The sequence below is a fragment of the Acomys minous genome (genome assembly GCF_964271855.1).
Source record: "Acomys minous genome assembly, chromosome: 8".
Taxonomy (NCBI): domain Eukaryota; kingdom Metazoa; phylum Chordata; class Mammalia; order Rodentia; family Muridae; genus Acomys; species Acomys minous.
This window is the reverse complement of record NC_140489.1, coordinates 61,994,485-62,010,667: the sequence shown is the minus strand read 5'-3', so window position 1 is coordinate 62,010,667 and position 16,183 is coordinate 61,994,485. Positions and strand designations below refer to the sequence as shown.

The following is a 16,183-nucleotide window of genomic DNA, read 5'->3' as shown; positions in this document are numbered from 1 at the left end:
AAGTAATACACACAGATATGTAAACTATTGCTATGAATAAATACATAGATGAGGAGAACAGTGCGCAAGGCTCTGCTACGTTGGCATGCAACATTTGGATCGAGTTTGAGCAAACACTTGTATCGTGCTTATTACAGAGCAGGCCTCAGATCTTGTATATGTTTGTTCATTCGGTCTTCAGAGCAACTTTTATGGAGTATCAACATTATTCTTAGGCAAGGAATGAAGACCCAAGGAAGTACTGAGATGACTGTTTTTTATAGGCTTGGTGAAATTACTAGTGCTGGCTAATGTCCTTCCTTCCTAAGAGGAGAGAAAAGTAGTTGTGCCTTGCCTTGTCTATTCTACAAGGTGGGAATTGAATACGTACGGAATGTTTACCTTTTCAATGATTCGTCTTTGATGTGACTTATGTGTAATGTGGCCAGAGAATAATTATACTATACTATTTCTCAGAAAGATAAAGGGGGGGGATTGCAGTCTTGCATGCAAATGTGTAACAGACCAAAAAATAAATCTTATTAGAAAAGTCATTGTGTTAAAATTGAAGATGCTCTTTGAAAGATGCATTTTACATAGAAATGTGGGATTCCTACAAACATGGTCTGATTACACCTTCAAATATTAGCGCCTCTCTTCGTCTTTGTTTTGCTGATGGTGAAGCTGTGGAAAATGAAATGACTTCCTCTGCATTACACTACAGGCCATCCATAGAATAAAGACAGGAAAATAGTCAGAGGGCACCCAGTTAGAGGGGCTACCTCTCAGTGTTGTGTAGAGAAAATCCTCCACACCACACGTTGTAGTACCCATTTTTTTCCTTTAAAATTTGCCATTGTGGCAACATCCTGTTTTATATGCTCACATCTCATGCTTTTCTTTCTTACTTTCATTACTTTCTCTTCTGTCTCCTCTCCAGGAGTGTTTAGCCTTTCTTTAAAGCCATCGCACGTTATTGTGTCATATGATTACTTCTGGGAAGTTATCCAGTGAAGACCTTTCCAGCTGTAATTTCCCCTATAACCTCCCCTACTTGTTACTTCTCCCCTCTAAAGGTTGTCTTTATTTTGTCCTCTGAACCTTTAATGCTGCTGCCTCCTCCTCCTCCTCTACCTCCTCCTCCTCCTCAGTTTTATTTCTCTGCCTCTTGTAGTTGAGACATGTACATATACCTGCTTGTGCATGTGTGCCCCCCTCCCAACACACAGTGAGTTTTCTTTTTGATATAATTGTTTTAATAAACTTCTTGGGGGCTTATGGCAGATTCCTCTTAAGTGGTGGGGGTGGGTGAAGGCTTCAAAGCAATAGCAGTGATTATGAGCAAGATATGCTCTTTGGGGGTTCTTAGTTTATGCCAGGAAATGTCTAACCGTGCTTCAGAGCTTCTTCAAACTGTGAGTTGTCATTCTTCTAATTGACAGGAAAGTCTATCACTGAGAACTCTTTTCTCTGACCTTTAGCCCCCACCTCACACAATCTAAAATATATGGTTTTTGGAGGATGAGCAACATGGAAATGAGTATAACCACAGAGCCACAGTGCATCCAGTGCATCCAGTGCATCCGGCGACTTCAAAGTCACTTAGAATGGCGCTCTCGACCTTGTTCCCACCGATTCTCTCAGACTTTTGGGCTGAGAGCAGTAATTCGTGCTAGGCTGCAAGGCTTCCTGTTTCTGCACTTCAGCACTAACTGAAGTGGCTTAGCATTAACTTTTATTCTTAAAACTGAGTAATGTTGCTAATGTTTCTCCTGGGCTTTCCTTAGGGGGAACAACAGTAATAACAATAGTGCAATGAACTGCACTGATAATCAAGCTTCCTGGGACTTTTTATATAACAAACCAGCCTTAGGTTCCAACCCAATGTATTCATTGGTAAACACGGGGAAGTGCCCCCCTCCCCCTCCAAAAGAAACAAGAGTAGGAACAATGACACAAGAGTTTGAAAGAGAAAGATTTTGGAACTGGGGATTTGAACTAGCCTCTTAGGTGCTGATAAATATGCATCTAAGGAAACACTGCCTTTTAAAGGGTGCCCTTAAAGGTCTACAGAGCTGCCACAGCCCTCCCCTTTTCTGACATGTTTCATAGACACTAACCATTCCTGGCCATGGGAAGCAATTAACTTTGCTTCTATCTGAAAATTGAAAGTATTACTATATTGGATGTTTTACCAAGTAAAATTCCCACAGAGAAAAGTTCTAAGATAAACAAGGCCATCACGGTCTTTTCATTTCTGTGTACTGACTCTGCCTAACATGCGTTTTCACAACTGATTCAGGCCTGTCTGATCTCTCTTCTGGGAGAAATTCAAATGAATAAATATTTTCCAACCTCTTCCATCTAAACCATAATGTCAATACTAACAGTGAGTAAAGGGTAAATAATACGTAGTTCTTGTCCATTTGTTGCAGGGTCTATGATCTGATTCTTAAACCACATTTATCCTCATCTGAGAAAGACATCAGAGGTTCTTCTAAAAAGGCGGCCCTAAGGCATCAGACATTTTACCCTACAAGGATTGGGCCATAGCCAAGAACATGCTTATCCCAATATAGCTCTAGGAAGATTATAGGTAGGGGCTGAGGAGATGGCTTGGCTGATGAGTATCCGAATTTGAATCTGGAACCCACATTTTTAAAAAAGCCAAGAATGATGCTATGTGCTTGTAGTCCCAGCACCGGGTTCTGCCCAGGCAGACCTTTCCCTAAAGCTCACTGGCCACTCAGCCTGGCCTTCTGGGCAAGTTCCAGGTCAATGAGAGAACCTCACTCAAAATCAACAATAAGTAGATAGGGACAAATCCAACAAACAAAAAGGAAAACAGTGTGTGGTGCTTAAGAAATGACATTTAAAATTTTTGTGACCTCCAAAGTTACACACACATGCATCTTCACATACATGTGCATCTCTGCACATACACAAATACGTATGAACATACATATACAAGATACAAGATTATAGATAAGAAAATCCTTTTGTCTTGATACATAAGATTTATTTGATTTTTATTCATGTGTGTATTTGTGTGTTGGGGGGTAGGTACCTAAGAAAACCAGGATAAGGTGCTCGATCCCCTCCAGCTGGAGTTATAGGCTGTTGTGACTATCCTGTTATGGGTTCTGGGACTTAACTCAGTTCCTCTGAAAGAACAGTATGTACTCTTTTCAGTCAGTCTATTCTGTGTGTGTGTGTGTGTGTATGTGTGTGTGTGTTGAGCCTAGCTTTGTAGACCAGGCTGGCCTCAAACTCATGGAGATGTCCCTGCCCATGCCTCCCTCTGAGTGCTAGAGTTAAAGGAGGTGTACATCACCACCATCCAGCTAATTTTTTTTTAAGCTAGGTATGGTGGTGCCTTTAATCCTAGTACTGTGGAGGCAGAAGCAGGCAGATTTCAGGTGTAGCTTGGTCTACATAGTGAACTCCAGGTCAGCCAGGGCATAGTGAGACTTTGTTAAAGAATACTGTATGTCCATATTCTTTGAGAACTTAGTACATGTTCATAATGCATGTATGCAGTGTATTTTGGGCATATCCAACCCACTTCAACTTCTCCCAGACCTCACTTTACTTCCTTCTTTCAGCCTCATATTTTCTTCATTTTCTTTATGGTCCACTGAGTCTAATTAGAGCTACAAATATGTACCTGGGCATGGGGTCATCTACTGAAATATGAACAATCAAAGAGAGACCGAACCACTGAAGAAAGCTGACCCCGCCCCATCAGTCAACAAATTGCAGCTGTTCTCAGTTGGTGTCAGGGCGCCTTCACCAACTAAGCTGATATGTTGATAGGCTTAGTCCCATAGACGTTTTGTGTAGGCAGCCGCAACTGCTGTGAGTTCATGAGTGGACGGCCTTGTCCAGCTCAGGAGACACTCTTTCACAGACATCCTCTCTGTGCTGTGGTTCTTACAACCTTTCTGCTTCCTCTTCAGTGATGTTCCCTGACACTTGGGGGAAAGGTTGATAGAGAAGTCCTGTTTGAGGCTGAGCATCCCATGTTACTTCATCTTCGCACTTTAACTAGAAGTGAGTCTCTGTGTTGGTTGGCTTCTATCCATTGTAATAAAAAGCATCGCCAATGGAGGTGAAAACTCTACTAATCTTTATCTATGGTTAGGTAAATGCTTTGAAGACAATGTGATAATATGTCCATTTAGCAAAATAACTGTATTTGATTCTCCTCTAGGACATATGATCTTCCTAGTTATGAATCACTGACCAACCTTACAGTACCAGATATGAATCTATTCCTTTGGAATAATCTTTAAGTTGATTAGGAACCTGTTGGTTACCTAGGTAACATTCATGCCACTATTGTACCAGTGGGCATTAAATATGAAAACTTGAAAAGTCACAATGTGTACACATACCAATATGATGGTATTTCAATTTTTTGTTTTGGGGAGATGTGACTCTGAAAAAGGTTTGTCATGTGTCAAGTCTATCACCATATGATAAATTCTGGATAAATGTGGCTTCTCTGTGCAGGAGTTATTACTCCTTGGGGAATGTCTAGTACACTAACCCTGAGAAGATGAAGTTGTGTTGGTTTTATGGCTATTGTTGTTGTCATGTTTATATTAATGTGTATCATTTGAGACAGTGTCTCACTGTGTAACTCAGCTGACTAGACTCCTGCCTCAGCCTTCTTAGTTTTGGGATTATAGGTTTGTAGCACTACACAAAGCTTGAGGAAAAAAACTGGTGGTGAAAATAATCACTGGTTCTAGGAACTTTGAAAGTCATTATGTTTTGTGCCAACACCTTTTTTTATTTCTAAAGAGGAAGCAAGATATTCCCTTTTGGGGAAACTTTATCAACAAAGTTAACCAAGAAGGACATATTTTTTTCCTTATGAAATTAATTTGGCTTTTTTTGGCATTATTTTTAAGGTGTACAGCATCTTGGCAACTGCTTTGGTATGAAACTATGTGATTTTAGAAAAGCACGTTTCAGAATGTTTAATTCAGCGATACAAAAGCACTAATGAAATATGCATGTATGAATTTTATATCATATTAGTTCCCTCTTTCTTAAAATCTGAATAAAAGCCAAACATCTGGATTATGTTTGAAAAGCCTGAATTTCCAATTTTCAGAGAGATCCAATCTATTTTGACATTGCACACTTAGCCTTAACATTTACAGTGTGCTATTAACATTACTTGCAATTGTAGAAAAAAAATCCCATATTTAAACAAACTTGGTGCCTCCTAATGCTAAAAATATATCTATATTTCAACTGACTGCTGCTGCATGGCCATACACATCCATAGTTTAGGCTTCATCAGCATTTCCATTATAAATACTTTTACTGAGTAGCTCTGTAATTCTGCTCTAAAGATATGGGGTAAGCTTTGACATATAAATCCTCTTGTTGTTGTACATTAAAACGGCAACCAGCAGGTCATCTATCACTTAGCTTGAGAAACCATTCATTGGCTTAGAGCTTTCTAAAAGCCCCAACTATTGAAAAGACTTCATCATTACTCAAAGAAGACATGATAGCCATCATCCTGTGGCGGCTCTTTTCTTCACCAATAACTAATAATCAATAGCCAGTTTCTGCTTATGTAGATAGCTGAGGATATGTTGACACTCAGGTGAAGTGAGTATTTTATGGTGAGAATTTAGGGAAGTAGTTAAGGATATGATTGTTGTGTCTACTTTACTGACATGGCATATGAAGTAGAATTTGACTGGGAGATCAAGTTTTAGGGGAGAGGATGTCTACCTGAGAGGTTGGTGCAGACCTTGTGGAAATGTGTTTGAAGTTTTACAGCAGTTAAGTCTCAAGTGAGGGTTAATATTTCACACTTAAAATGTTACTGTATTTGTCACAGTAATGGGTGGACTTGCCCTTTTACTTCAGGAAGAAGACAGCGGACGTCTGTAAATTTCCTTTTGAACTCTTGTTCTGTTTGGCTTAAGAAAATGCAATAACGTTTGTTCTCGATTACAGAAAAAAAAATGTGTTTAGAGGTGTTGAGATAGAAAACAAAGGAAACCCTACTGTAAAATAGAAGCTTCTGGAAAAGAGAGACTGGGTTTGTTATACTACTTTCTGCTCCTCACATCTCCCCACCCTCCACTACATTCTAACAGACCTTACACACTTGCACACCTGTTCCTACTACATGCTGGCACGAGATTCCATCATAATGAAAGGTTGATTAGAGCAGTGTGGCCTAATGTGGCAGTGACTCACATCCTCACTGAAGTGGGCCTGAAGGCAGAGAAGCCATGGGCGTGTGGAGACCTGCAGCACACCACAGCACACCCACAGTGTCATAGCCTAAGACAGGTGGCCATTGTGCCATGATGCTGGGCACAAGGATTGCACATGTGTTAGATATCTATTGGAGAAAGCTGATGGAAGGAGACTGTTGAGAGCACAATTTTGAAGAGAGAGAGAGAGAGAGAGAGAGAGAGAGAGAGAGAGAGAGAGAGAATGTGTGTGTGTGTGTGTGTGTGTGTGTGTGTGTGTGTGTGTGTGTGTGTACAAATGTGGTCAATATAAAGTGCCTTGCTGAAATAAAGGCTAGCTATATAAATTCTGTAGTAAAAAAAATCCCTCTAATACATATTTATTAAGTTTTTTCACGAACAAACAGCCTTCCTACAATTGGGTGAATTGAAGATGGCTGTAGAAGTTTTGATTTATTTGCTCTGCCTTTTGTGTCTCTGTGCTTCGCCCACCTTAGACGACAGAGGCTACTTTTTATGTGGTTGTGTGTCTTCTCCATTGTACTCCCAGGTTTGCTTCCATTATAATCTGATATTTTAACCCGATTCCACCAAGTAACAGTTTCTTAGTTGCTAGTTTTTTTCTTCACAGGATAGTGTGGTTATTATGGCAGATCTCATGAACACTGGTGCAAATGAACTCGCATTTCTAAAACAGAGTAAGTTTAGGCCAGCATTCATTCAACCCCACAGAATTTCTCCGCCAGCTAGACTTAAACTTCTTGCCTGGACATCACGTGATTTGGAATGTGTTCTCTGCCTTCTATGCCTTATAGATTTAGGCTTCAGACTTGGACTTCCAGTATAACCTTCATAGAGCAAGTGTAACAAGTTACATTTTCTGTGTAAAGGTCCCCAACACTTGTTCTGCAAAAAGTCCTTTTCTGCCCTGAGCTCTCAGTCCCCTCTTTCAGGGTCTCTGCAAGGGTCAAATCTTCTCAGTCCCTTTAGAAGTTTCCTTTGGGTATTCGATACAGTGTCCTGGTCGTCTTTGTTTCAGTCCAACCCCAAATGGTTCTTTATTTGTTTGTTTTTCAACAGTTACCTTTTAGTGTTTGCTGACTTAAGTTGAACCTAAAGGCAGGTGAAAGCCTGGCTACTTCCATTCTTTATGCACTTACAGTTTCTATTTTTCGGTGAGGCTAGGGTGGGACGAAGGGTCTGCAGTGTTTGACATTTGTCATTTCTCCTCAGATTTAATTCATTGTGCCAGCATCTTTATTTGTTTTAGAGTCTAATATGCTCCTCTGAAAGAGACAGCATAAAGTGGTCCCCAGTGGACTCAGATCCAAGACACAGACATTGTTTGGTTTGTATATTAAAAGTTTCAATGTGACATAAAAATTATAAGATTTTTTTTAACATAAACATATGTATTCCTGGTCTCACTTAAAGCAACATACTTAATGGTACTGAAGCCACATGGAAGTCACATTTCCATGCAAGGATAGTTGGCATAGATTTAGGACATGTACCCCAGACCACACTATCCTTTCCCATCTTCCATCACTGGGGTCAGATTCTGGTAATAATTGCACTTGTGGGTTGTTTTTCTTTTGGTAGGGAAAACGGCTCTCTTTCACCACCACCACCATTGAGAGCCGGATAGAAATTCATGGATTTGGCTAACAATAACAGTCATTGGCAGCTCAGACTCTACCCTGATGGGGAGTATTGATACTAGGGAAATGGCCAAACACTATAAACCAGTACTTTAATTTCTCCTTGAGAACCAGTTAATTAACATGCAATACCTCTAAGTATTTGACTTTATGGCCTTTGAGCTAACTTAATTGTTTACTGTTTTATCGGGTAGTGAGATCAGTATAATCTGACAATCTGGTCAATATGTTCTTACTCACGTTTTCCTTGTTTATATTGTTAAAATACTGAAGAAGCCTGGACAGCACAAGATGATGCTGGGCACCTGTTGTGATCTTTACAGACCGTATGCCACAGGTCCTCCCAAAGCTTGCTCCCCACATGTTGTAAGTGCTCACTTCACACTGATGAAAACCTAACAGAAGTACACCTATCTAAACCATGGACTCACCTCCTTGCTCTAGGGATTTAAGTCATTCGATTCTGGATGGTTGTTGCTAGAAATTTAATCATGTTTAAAATCTGGCTGGCAGCCGTAGAGAAGAACTGGCTAGTATTGCTACAAAATTGCATTGAGAAAATGAAAGGACTGAAAGTCTACACAAGTTGACAATTAGGAGTTCCGTGTGGATGCAGAGAGTTAGCTAGCTCCTGTAGGGGACAGTGAGCCACAGCCTTTCTGAGCACTTCAACCAGACAAAATTATAACAGAGTCAAACCAGAGCTAAACACACCAGCTGAAACTGGAGTTTGCCTTCTCAAATTTAGTTCAAAAGCATGAGATGGAAAACATGTTGGATATTCCTTCCTTAAATTCCTCTATTTTTTTTTTTATTGGCGCTAGAGAAAAAAATAACACATTAAAGCCTGCTGACTGAATTACTGTCCTAAACCAATAGATTCATAGGGCTTGTTTAGCTAAAAGCCACAACAGACTTTGTAATGCAATGATGTAATCTTGGCTTTGTGTCATTTATATTCAACCTAAAAAAATTTTTTTTCCTGAACAGACAGGCTGACAACAATATTGTTCAGTGCGAGTTTTTATTTGGATTCTTTCCAAATGGTTCGCATGCCTTCACAGTAACACATCATTCTCCTTACATTCCGCCCTTTGCCTGAATTCTAAAGTTTTCCCCCTTTTCCTAGCGTTCTATTTTTCTTTTAATGTCTCAGTGATGTTTGTAAAACTAACCAGCTCCACCACAAAATTAGGATGTATCTTGCAGAGAGCATTCATTTTACTTTTTGCATATTTTTCCGGAGGTCATGTCAAGGTTAGTTTGAATTCCATCCTACATTAAGACTTCTTTCACAGCTATTTAGCTCGGCAGCCTACTCCCCGCTGGGGTCTGCCCCTTGGGCAAGTCAAAGCTTCAGACCTGACAAATCACACGCAGATGAAGCTGTACAGTTTTTTAAACAGTTTGATCAGTAACTTTTTTTTTTTTCCTTTTTCACCATCCCTCATGGTAAGATTCCTTTTCCCTTTGAATTACCATGCCAGGAATTGAGGGTTGCTATTTGAGACAGTTTGCTTTACATGAGAGTTGTCAACTAGCAGTGTCATTTATTATAGTAAAACGTATTAATAGCCTTCTGGTCACCTACACTGCAAGACGTACAGACAAGCTGGTGACTACCAAGACTGTTATTGTGTTATTAAAATCTATTTGTAGTGGCAAGGTTCTCATTGGAATATCACAGATTGCCTTGAGATCAGAAAATAAAAAATGTATCAGTTTATAACCTGTTATGAGTTGAGCCTAAAAATGTCTCTCAAATAATTCTTAATATGCTCTTATCAATATTTTAGCAAATACTGTAACTAATGGCACCCCCCCCACACTTTCCTGTTTAATTGATGGACTAAGTGCATGCCTCATGCCTGGTAACAAGTGTATCAGTAAACAGTGTCTCGTAGATCACAAATTTTGAAAAATCAGCATACTGTCCGTATTTATATGTGTTGAAAAATACTGACTGCCACCAAATTGCTAAATCAGCTGAAGAAATGCTGTGATTATTGCTTCAGATATCTCGGTGATGCCCAGTGACTAGGTTAGGTAGCCCCCTGTTCTCATGGCAGAACATAGCTGTTGTTTAAAAAAAAAAAAACAACAAAAAAAAACTAAGTCGTATAGACATTCCATTGCATTTTCTGCATAGGACAGACAAACACCACCTAAAGGATTTTAGCTAAAGTCTAAGCTGAACTCTTCCAGGGAACAGGGGAAAATAATATTTAAATGCTTCTCAGCAGGAAGGTACCCAATGACGGTCCTTATAAAAGGTTGCCTGGTTGAAACTAATTAAAGACAGGTCTAAATAAGAAAGAAAAGAAAAGAAAAGAAAAGAAAAAAAAAAAGGATCAAAGGAATCACATTAGGTGCCACCACGCTATCTGGGGGCATTTTATTTAATTTTTGTGATTCTGGTGTGACAACGTGCTAAATTCTGAAAATGTCCACTTCTGCCATAACGCCGTTATTTTTGCAACAGCTCCACACCAACAGGCAAACATCTTGCAGGAATCATTTCAGCACTGGCGCATTAACACATTATGGTGAAAAGAGGGGCTTGTGCTTTTCACGCAGTGCGTTTCAGCCTTCAATTAATGTGAAAGCACTACAATGCCTATGCAACTTCTCTTGCCTAGTGGTGCACCATTTATCATTGCGGTTTTACATTGACCTTGACACCCACTTCATTAGAATAAAGATTGTCTACCATTTAGGTTACATTGTTCCTCTGCACAGAGACCCCATGCAAATTTCTGTTCAGATAGAAGAGCTGTGAGGCTGTCAGAGGTCATCTGCATTAAATGATTGCAGCTATTTTCCAACCGCTTCTTTCATTCTACTCAATTCAGGCTGGGAGGATCAATCAAGTCCTCGGCCTGAAACAGTAGGACTGCTGGGAATATAACTGTTTTTGGTAGTAGTGGATATGCCCTAAACAGTGTTAAATATTTAATATAAACTCATTAAAGGCCATGCAAAGGCTTGGGAAAGACACCGCATTTATAAGAACTATCAAAGGGCACAGGAAACCCTTTTGAAAAACAAATAGAATAGTAATTATCAATTTTATAATTTCAGAAGATGTCACCACAATATTTCTTAGGCTTAGTGTATCTTTCCTATAGGTGTTTGGTTGTTGTTGTTGTTGTTGTTTCTTTTTTTCTCACCCTTTACCTGGGTTAGAGAGAGGGGAAACGGGAAACTTCTTCTTGTACAGTGTTTTACATGAGATTGACAGGAAAAGTTTTGTTACTGGTGTCTCCATCTTTACTCTGTAACAATAACTTCTGCCCTGGATATATTTGTCTTAAGACACATAGATATTTCTTATGTAAAAGGAAAAAAAATGATTGGAGAAATAAGTTGCCTGGTCTCCTACTTAAGTTTCCTGAGTGATATAATTGGAATTAAATTATTAATGGGAGATACTTTTTAAAAAGATTGTTTTATGATCTTCTATTAGGGAATTTGCAATTCATTTTAATATTTGTAGTTTGATTTATATTAAAGATAATGCAATCTATGTTCAATTAACAATACATGGCCAATGTAATGTGATTTTCAGATCATGCAAATGGAATAAGCTGTAAGAGGGGGAAGCTCAATTCTTAACCTCAGATGTAATTTGCTGTGCGAGTTCTGGCAATTTTAAATGACATTGCACTTTTTAATTTTTCCAAGGGCTCAGCAGCAAATTTATCCCAATCAAGAAAGCCTATTATTAATTTACAAGGACAATTGTAGGAGTCTTTATAATTTCTTTGAACAATTATTCGTCATAAATTCTAATGGTAAAATACAAATAGTTTGCAAGAAATAACCACTATTACTTGTCTTGCGCCTGCGCCCTCCTCTTGAATCTTGAACATCCTCTCCAAGTGTTGGTGAGACTGAGTGCTTGTGAAGCACCGCAGCCTTTGTGAGATGCTGGACATTGGCCCGCTAAGAGAGGGCAGCACAAGAGCCGCTGCAGAGGCAGCACTGGCCTCCTCTACCAGTACAGCTGAGCTGTGGACCTGGACTTTCTATAAAGAGATTCTTTGTTCACGACTGAATAGCATTAGGCATGGACTAACTGAGGGGCCACCATGAAGCCTCAAATGAGGAGGGCAAACACTAGCTAGAGAATACAGTGTGAGAGTCACAGACCTATTCTTGCATTTGTGTGCAAAATACATATTTTTCACATATTGTTTTGTGGTAGTTTGGGTTGGGGTGTCATCCTTGCATATACTTTCTTACTGATATCCTAAGATACAGTTTGTCTTCACAGTGTATTTTCTTCTCCTGCCTGTTGTGGTACAGGGGAGATAAACATGACAAATATACAGGTGTTTGAGATATTAATTTGTATGAGCAAAGATTCAAATGTATTATTATTATAATTAGGTACTTTTCCTTGCCTTAACGCTTCTAAATATAAGGTTACCTGATGCCCAGTTAAAAATAACATATTGCATGATATAATACTCAAACGCTGATGACTCAGAATTGGCCAGCCATGTTCTTTAATCAGGAAAATTGTTTGCTTTAATTCATGTGTCTCTCGTAGCCAAGGCTTCACTCTCGGTTTAGCAATGTCTGGTCTCTTTTCAGCATGACCACCAGAAGCACCATACAAAAGTCTTACAATGAATGTCTTAATCTCTCTGTGTGCTTTTAAAGCATTATTTTGAATTCCATCATGCTGCCTTTTTTTCTCCCCTCTTCTGATGTTTTATTACAACAGCAGAATTCCCAGGGAGCTTTGGGGGCAAGGTTCACATAATATAGCCCCCAAGTTTTCCTAGGTGGGAGCCATCCCCTAGTCCTGGCCATCCTTTGGCAATCTTTCTATTTCAAAAAGATTCACAGCGTAGAATATTTTACAGCATTAGCTCTATATGGTTTATTTTTATTTTATTTTAATTTTTTTATTTACTAGACAGTGAGTATCTACAAAGCTTTCATGATGCTTGCTTTCTCTGACCTCACTGTGACAAGGCATCTTGTTCTTTAACATTGAGGGAGGCAGAAAAATGCTTGAGTTTCTCAATGTGTGCCTTCTATACCAGTTTTAAAATGGCTTATTCTTCTGGTTTCCATGGTGACAATTAACACTGTTTCAAGGCATTGTTCCACTCTCCATTTGGGCAGAATTTTCGGTGTGATTTTCAACAAAAAGAGAGAGAGAGAGAGAGAGAGAGAGAGAGAGAGAGAGAGAGAGAGAGAGAGAGAGAGAGAGAAAGGGTTTAAGAGAGAAGTAAATTTTGGCATAAGTGTCAAAAAAGTTATCTCAATCAAGTCTGTATTTGTTAGTAAATACATTTATTTTCACAAATCCCTGCTTGTTTGTTTTTTTTCCACTGGGTTTTATAGTTCAGTTTTAGTATTTGTGTTTTTAAAATGTAAACTGTAACTAAAAGTTCCAATTTCAATTCTTAGTTAAAACAACAAACTACTATTAAGTCTGTATTTTCTTTAACTTTTCTTTAGAGCCAAAGAAATACGATTTTAGGACACTGGTAGCCTGTGTCTTTAGTTTAGATCATTCCCAAATCTATTAAGAGGACTCATTAGGCCAAATTGAATTGGCCAAGCAAATACACTTAATAATGTAAATATGCTCTTTGAATAGAGTATATTTTATTTTTGACTAGACAGGGTGGCCCACAGCAGGTGCCGTGGGAAGTTAATGCTGGATGCTTGTTTACCTTAGCACTCAAGGAAAGCCAGCTGACTTTAACTTTGCTAATCTCATTTTTGGCTATTGAAAACTAGTCTGTATCATAACCTCCCGAGTCTATGGAACATAATGTGAGCAGCTTCTGCTCATTTACTGCTGTGGGTGACACGAAGATGAAGATTAAATTATCTTCTCACCACAGGATCTAGTAGCCCACTTGAGGAGGGGGGAGAGGGGGGGGGAGGCCAAGCGCACATAGATTTGGTGGTTGACTCTCTCCATCTAATGCTTCTGAAAAGATGCTAGAAAGAGAAGAGGACACATATAGGGGAGTCAACAAAAATGAAACCCTCCCAGCATCATGACGTACAGAGGCTTAGGCCCAAATCATATTAGAATCAACCTTCCCAGCGTCTCAAAACAAACAAACAAACAAACAAACAAACAGCCCTAGATACTATCACCTTAAATTACATGACGTTCCAGTACTCCGCAGTCACATATCAATATATCTAACAATTAACTAAGTTCTCATGGCTTGTACACTTTGAAGGCGTTGCCTATCCGTCCATCACAGTTTTCATTAGGATGCTTATACAGGAGGCATACACAGTGACAAAGACAGCACACAGAATACCAATAACTTTTAGTCTAAAAACCGTCTTGGTAGCTGTTGCCATAACTACTTATACCACATTTCATAGGGAAAAAATTCACTATATCTGAAATCAAATCAAGTGCTTTTGTGTTTTTTTTCATCATCGCAAGGCTGTCGTTTCCATGAGGATATCTAAACTCCTTCTTTACTACCATGTGATGGGGGAGATATTGAGAAAAGTTGTGTTTACCACAAGAAAAGCCAATAACCAATAGAAGCCTCTCCCAGAAGGCACAACTGGACGACTGTCTGTTGATTAATACACGTGACATAAGGAAAGGATTTGAATAATAGTCCTCTGCCTGGCTGCAATACCACTCCCCCCAACATCACGTCAGTCTTACCTAATTAGTTATGTAAATCTTACATGGGAATCTGATTACATAAAGCCGAGTGCCGCTCCTCCACTGGTCTCCCTGACAAATGACACACCATCTAGGTTTCTAGAAGGCTTGGTGAGTGTTGAGTTGGGGAAACTTAAGTGGACAGTATGTTTTCTGTCCTGGAGAAACATGGTCATGGTAATTGTCTGCAGTTACAAACATAATCAGAATTTCCCAAGTTTCACAGTCCAAATTCTGAAAACACTCTAAAGCAACCCTTGATTTTCATCTGTATGCATATTCATGTAATTTTGGATACTCCGACACCCTGATCAACATTCATTAATAATATGAAATGCTTTAAATCACCTCATTTGAAACATTTTGTTCTGTGATCCACAAATGCCTAACATTTGGAGAAGTTTACATAATACAAATGATGTGCATGTTTAGTGTAAATTGAAGATTAAAATATGAAGCTGGAAGTATGCAAACACGCAGACACAAATACTGAAGACCCATTAACTGAAGCAGAGGTCTCACACCGTCGTGTCTTTCAAGCTCTCTAGTTGAGTTTAGAGTTTCATGTAAGGTGTTTGTGAGGGGTAAAATCATCTACGTGTTTGGGGATATTATGAACCTGGTGATTAGCAATACTTTGCCCACACAAAAGATTTCCTTGTTAGATCTGATAACAGTGTTCACCTTGGAGCAGCCGTGCTCGCATAGGGGCAAAGGAACAATGCTAGTCCAGAGCTCATAACTCAGCTTCATTGTTTCAAAGAAAGCAGTTTCGGAAATACACATGTTTGTTATTTTACCCATAACCTAAAGTTTACACTCAAACATAGTTTGATGCACACTTCCCCACATACACATATTAATCATATGATTCTGGGACCATGAACTTTTCTAAATACAGGTATTTGAAGACTAAGACCATAAAGGTGTTCTACTAAGCAGCTATTAAATCACCTCCAGGAAGCATCTTTTAAGAGACTCACTTTGGTGGTTTGGTAGAATATAGTGCCTGTTGGTAGGGTCAGGAGGGTTCAGTAATTGCCTGGGAAGCTCAGGGCAGTACATGGCAAGCCACAAGCAACTGTAGGTCTGTGACCATCCCGAGGAATGCGTGTGCTTTCTTCCTCTTTATATGCACCTTTTCTCTTTAGCTCTGATTTTAAGTATAAGAAAAATAAAAAAAGGTATTAATTAAGACTTTAATTAATAGGGAACTATTAATCCCATATAACCCTTATGGATAATGTTTCTTTTTCAAAGATAATTTTATTAGTGTTTTTTGCTGATAAAGTGCAAATATATTAGAAACCATGTACCATTTTCTTAACTTTTATAACTCAAAGTCAAATGTCTAGGTTATTTGCGGCACAATCATTTTCCTCTATCAATAGCCTTCATTTAAAAATTGCTTTTCCTTAAAGAAGCACCTCCCAGGGGGAAAAAAAAAGACAAAATACTTTGAACTCCTCCAAGATAGATCTGCAGAGAGGTCAGATTGGGAGCGGGATGTGACTTTACAGCCAAACAGTGACAAAATTAATGGAAATACTAATAAAATAAGAATATAAACTTAGTTTAAACAGATAAAAATCATGAAAGCCAACTCAATACAATGCGAAGGATCTATGTGGGCACATGTG

The 16,183-nt window shown here is 39.0% G+C and overlaps 1 protein-coding gene across 3 annotated transcripts in view; it reads left to right on the top strand.

The window, feature by feature from the left end:
* Positions 1 to 16,183, top strand: part of AKAP6 (A-kinase anchoring protein 6) — a 450,197-nt gene that overhangs the window by 351,992 nt on the left and 82,022 nt on the right. The gene's annotated exons all lie outside the window — the stretch shown is intronic.